Genomic DNA, 6,408 nt, shown 5'->3' with positions numbered 1-6,408 from the left:
GCTTGTGCCAGCCTTGCATTCTTGTTACTTCATGGCCCTTGGGCCTTTTTTGTTTATTTTACATAATAAATCTTTTTATTAATACCCGTGTTTCACAATAGATCCTTAACATTTTAAGCACCAATTGTATTGACTAATGTACGTCTTGTAACCTTTAAGACATAAATAGACAAGACATAGATAAATGAGTGAATAATACTGAGTAACTAGGTTAGGGCGAGGAACATAGTACAGTGTCTGACTTTGGAAGAATGCCTACTGTTTTAGAAACCTTATTGCCATGATCATAATCGAATGGGTTAAAAAGCATTTGTTGTCACTCCTACTCTGTGGCTTGTTGAGCTTGAAACCTTTGCTCCTTGTTCGTGTTACATCTGACCTTTTGAAGAAATTGTATGAATCAATATCCTCCAAATTGTTTAGTATTTTAAAGGTTTCGCTCTATTACTCTCTCATTTGCATATATCTAAGCATATAGATTTAGATTAGATTTTTTATTCAGGTAAAGGTACATACATTGCAGATGAGTTACAAAGGAAAAGACAATGACTAGAGTTCACTAGCTCTATTGGAAGAGAAACGTCTGCAAGACAAGTGTGGGCAAAAATTAAGGTAGCTAAGGGGAGCAACGACCCCCAACGGCTTCATTTTGTATCTTCTCCAACTTGCCCATCCTACCTTTACCAAAACAAGAAATGACAGGTGTAGCATAATCAATAAGAAATCTTACAGTACTCAAGTACATAATTCGTAGCACTTGGACTCCCACTCCTTTCCACAGCATGCCAAGGCCTTCAGAGGTTGTAATCTCTTCCGACATTGACTCAACAGTCTGTTCATCTCAGTTTCCAAACTCTCATGGGTATATCCAACATATATGCCTAAATATTTATATATATTAACTCTCTCTATATTTTTACCGTTTATTTCCAATATAATGGGCCTCCGACTTCTACATTCAAATTTTAGTTTTGTCTTCATTAACCACTAGTCCCATGTGGTGACACTGGTTTCCGAAATTGTCCAACACTGTTTAAACCTTTGAAATATCTTTGCCCTGAAACAAAATATCATCAGCATATATGATTGGAGTTACCCAATTTGAGTATTTCTCAGATGCTATCTTATTCATTAGTACATTAAACAGGGTGAGACTCAACACTCCTCCCTGAGGTGTGCAGAGTTCTTGACCTTGATACCTTGAACCATACAACTATGATACCACACCTGAGCCTTCCTTTCCTGAAGATAATCCCCTATCCAGCGCAATAATCTCCCTTCAACACCAAGACCAGCTAATTCATATAAAATAACCTCTTTGTTGGCTTTATCAAAAGCTCCTTATAAATCAATAAAAATTCTATAATAATCATTACCATTAGCTAGACATTTAATAATACAGTCAGAGGTACTTTTTCCTCTGAGGAACCCGAACAAATTACTAGACAGCTGATCACCTATTATATACAAAAGTTTATTTAAAATGATCCTCTCCATCATTTTACAAAAACACGAGGTTAAAGACACAGGTCTATACTCTCCATTGGCTTTAGGGATAAGGATGATTATAGTTCTTTTTCATTTACTGGGAATTCTGCCCTCTTTATAACTAATATTAAAGAGGTCTAACAGCGGGCTTTTCGTCATAATGGCAAGTTCATTAAGTATTTCATAAGTTACTCCATCCTCCCCAGGGGGCGGTAGATTTCCCAACTTTAATCGCCGTTATTAGTTTTTTTTTTTTTTTTTTTTTTTTTTTTTTTTTTTTTTTTTTTTTTTTTTTTTTTTTGAGATATATACAAGAGTTGTTACATTCTTGTACAGCCACTAGTACGCGTAGCGTTTCGGGCAAGTCCTTAATCCTATGGTCCCTGGAATACGATCCCCTGCCGCGAAGAATCGTTTTTTCATCCAAGTACACATTTTACTGTTGTGTTAAACAGAGGCTACAGTTAAGGAATTGCGCCCAGTAAATCCTCCCCGGCCAGGATACGAGGATACGAACCCATGACATAGCGCTCGCGGAGCGCCAGGCGAGTGTCTTACCACTACACCACGGAGACTGCAGTTCTACTCTGGTAATACCTGTGCAAGTGACATCACCACTGTTACCTGCTGTAAGTATAAAATCCTTTCTTAGATCTTTCCAAGAATCAAATGACTCTCTCGTTACAGCGGGTAATTAAATGAACTAAGTTTGGCAGCTTCCGCCCATTTATTTACGAGACCTTTTGCAATTCCTTACGGGTCAGGATGTGCAACAAAATTATGCTTTTTACCCCTTATTTCATTTATGTCTTGCCAGATTTCCTTCAAGTTTGTTACTCCTAACTTTCTCTGCAAACTCCTGCCAATACTTGCTCCAAATTTCCTTTCTCTTCTCCGCACACTTTTATGGGGGGATGCTTTACTATACCAGATGTTTTCCGGTTCAATGTTGCATTAAATACATCTACCTCCTTAATTAAATCTTAATAAAATGCTTCTGCCGAAACTGGCTTATAAGTATCATACCAAGACTTAATATGACCAACAAGACCCCTTAATTCTCCCTTATTAAACTTTAAGCTTTTCCTCTGAAGGCAGGCATGCTTTTTATCTAGTTTAAGCTGTATTTGTAATGCAAAATCTCTTAGCATTTCATCCACAGTAAGACAATTCTCCTCTATGCCCTCAGCATTTATCAAACAAGCATAATCTAATCTCCCTCCCCTCAGATGAGTAGGAGAGGGCTCGCCCAGCAGCGAGCTGGGCGAGCCAGCTTCACGTTCAACATGTTCATCTTCATGTTCAGAATGTTACCATCCCTATCTCCAGTTTCTTGGAGTGCTACTATGTTAATATTCTCTCTAAGAGTATAATAGTGTACATCCACCGCTCTAGTTTTTAATCCATTAACGTTCCAAGATAATATTATCAATCTACTTTCATCCATGATTAATAATAAAACTACCTTTGCCCTGTCCGTCACATTCCATGAGATACGAGAGTACCTTAGAAACTTCCTTCCAACTCCGTAATATTTTTTCTTTCTCCTCACTTGCACAACTACTACTAACATCGAAGGTAATAGTATTCATATCTATTTTCTTTGTTATTTCTGTATACCTTTTTACTTTAACGAAGGTACCCCCCAGGTGTAGGGAGGAATGATCTTTTCCGGGTATATTTGGAAAATCAGCATCGTTTTGCCACATACCGCTTCGGTGGGTAGGCGGTTCCATGAGTTAATAACTCTGTGGGTGAAAAAGTATCTCCTGTAACTGGTAACTGGCTATTCAGACGAAGGACTACGGGTAGATGTAGTTTACATGGACCTGAACAACGGTCGTAGTCTGCTGTCTTCTCTGTGTCGAAGCTGTAGCGTCTTGGGTCGATTAGAACTGTACACGCCGAGTGCTACATTCTTGACTGGAGATTGTACTGTGTGCTATTCGATTGATTGATGAAGATTAAGCCACCCAAGAGGTGAGACGAGCATGAATACCCCGTAATTGGTGGCCCTTTTGAGCCATTACCAGTATCAAAAGATGATACTGGAGATCTGTGGAGGCGCAACTGCACCCTGCGTGACGGGAGATGGCTCCCGGACCAAATGGTGTGTGCTATTCTGATTTATTTATAAAGATTAAGCCACCCAAGAGGTGGCACGGGCATGAATAGCCCGTAATGTGCTATTCTCAAGTCGCTTGCTTATGTACGCTGACGACACCTCACAGTAAGATATAGAAGGGTGGAAAACCGTTACCTGTAAATAGGGATAGGATTAAGGCTTGTGTAATTAGTTATGCCATTATGATGATGAGATAATGGAGTATAAGGATTACTCGATCACTACATCACCTTCAACTATTACTAGGGGAACTATTCCATGGTCCAGCGATTTTCTGAAAAGGAGTTTCACTGGCAAGCATAGTGAATTAAGAGCATAAGAATAAAGGTAATTGCAGAAGGCCTATTGGTCCATACGAGGCAGCTCCTATCTATAACCACCCAAACCCACTCATATACATGTCCAACCCACGCTTGAAACAATCGAGGGACCCCACCTCCACCACGTTACGCGGTAATTGGTTCCACAAATCAACAACCCTGTTGCCAAACCAGTATTTACCCAAGTCTTTCCTAAATCTAAACTTATCCAATTTATACCCATTGTTTTGTGTTCTGTCATGTGTTGATACTTTTAATACCCTATTGATATCCCCTTTGTTATGTCCATTCATCCACTTGTAAACCTCTATCATGTCACCCCTAACTCTTCGCTTTTCCAGTGAATGCAATTTAAGCTCTGTTAATCTTTCTTCATATAAAAGATTTCTATTTTGGGGAATTAACTTAGTCATCCTACTCTAGACACGTTCAAGTGAATTTATATCCATTCTATAATATGGCGACCAAAACTGAACTGCATAATATAAATGGGGCCTAACCAGAGCAAGATATAGCTGAAGAACCACACCAGGTGTCTTGTTACTAACACTTCGATTAATAAATCCCAGTGTCCTATTTGCCTTATTACGAGCATTCATGCATTGATCCTTTTGTTTTAAATTCTTACTAATCATAACTCCCAGATCCCTTTCACAATCCGACTTCGCAATCTCAACACCATCTAGTTCGTATCTTGTAACTATCATCATTACCTAGTCTCAAAACTTTACATTTATCAGCATTAAACTGCATTTGTCAATCTTTTGACCATTTCAAAACCCTATTTAGATCAACTTGAAGTGATAGTGAGTCTTCTTCCGTGTTAATTTCCCTACCTATTTTTGTATCATCTGCAAATTTGCAAATGTTGCTACTCAACATAAGAACACAAGAACACAAGAACAAAGGTAACTGCAGAAGGCCCACCGGCCCATACGAGGCAGCTCCTACCTACAACCACCCAATTAATTTGCCAGTTCCTTTACGACTTGGGACTTAAATCCATTTACACTTTGGGCTTCTGAGTCTTTTAGTTTGTCAATGCTCTTCCTGATTGTGTCGCGTGTAATTGGTATTTCTCTTAATTCATTCTCCTTACCTCCGACAAACATTTGTGTTGGTGATGGGATGTCATTCAAGCTTTCTAGTGTGAACACTGATGTTAGGTATTCATTGAGAGTGTTTGCCGCCCTTTTATCATACAACTTAAAATTGTTAGTCTCATCTTTTATGGGTCCTACGGAGTCAGTTCTTTGTTTGGGTTTTACTTCGTATATATTTGCCCGAAACGCTATGCGTATTAGTGGCTTTAGGTATTGTATTTTAAATTTTAAAAATTTGCCCCGAGGAGCGAGTTTATTGGGAGTACTTAGCTGTATCATTAGCAAGGTAATTAACTATAGTTTGTTGTGCTCCGTCCTTTAACAAATCAATTGACCCCTCCCCTAACCTGCCTATTTTGTGCAATAGTCGGTTTAGGATGATCCTATCAAGCATCTTCCAAGTGCATTACATGAGACCGATAGGTCTGTAATTGCCAGGGTCATTGGGTTTCGGTATTGGGACCATTATTGCATGTTTCCATTGTGTGGGCAACACTCCACATAGGAATGACTTGTTAAACAGGTGGAGTAGTGGATTGCCAGACACTTCACACAGTGCATTGAGTATGTCGTAGGTGACGCCATCTTCACCAGGTGCTGTACTTTTACCCTTTTCATAGCCCCCTTTACTTCCTTGGCTGTAATTGGTTCTCCATACTCGTCATCACTAGATTGTGCTCTTTTTATCCTAATCCTTCTGTCATTATGTCGGAGGAGCTGTTCCCTGCTTACTTCTGCAGGGAGGGAGGAGGAGGATGCTGCATCACTCCACTTGTGAATTAGTTCTTCAGCCTTACCCTGGGGGTCGTTGTGAGCCGCAGGCCGGGCTCTGCTCCCCTTAGCTACCTTAATTTTTGCCCACACTTGCCTTGCAAACGTTTCTCTTCCAATAGAGCTAGTGAACTCTAGTCATTGTCTTTTCCTTTGTAACTCATCTGCAATATATGTACCTTTACCTGAATAAAAAATCTAATCTAAATTTATATGCTTAGATATATGCAAATGAGAGAGTAATAGAGCGAAACCTTTAAAATACTGAACAATTTGGAGGATATTGATTCATACAATTTCTTCAAAAGGTCAGATGTAACACGAACAAGGAGCAAAGGTTTCAAGCTCAACAAGCCACAGTGTAGGAGTGACAACAAATGCTTTTTAACCCATACGATTATGATCATGGCAATAAGGTTTCTAAAACAGTAGGCATTCTTCCAAAGTCAGACACTGTACTATGTTCCTCGCCCTAACCTAGTCACTCAGTATTATTCACTCATTTATCTATGTCTTGTCTATTTATGTCTTAAAGGTTACAAGACGTACATTAGTCAATACAATTGGTGCTTAAAATGTTAAGGATCTCGTGTGAAACACG

Source organism: Procambarus clarkii, chromosome 53 (assembly GCF_040958095.1).
Source record: "Procambarus clarkii isolate CNS0578487 chromosome 53, FALCON_Pclarkii_2.0, whole genome shotgun sequence".
Taxonomy (NCBI): Eukaryota; Metazoa; Arthropoda; class Malacostraca; order Decapoda; family Cambaridae; genus Procambarus; species Procambarus clarkii.
This window is presented reverse-complemented; position numbering follows the sequence as displayed.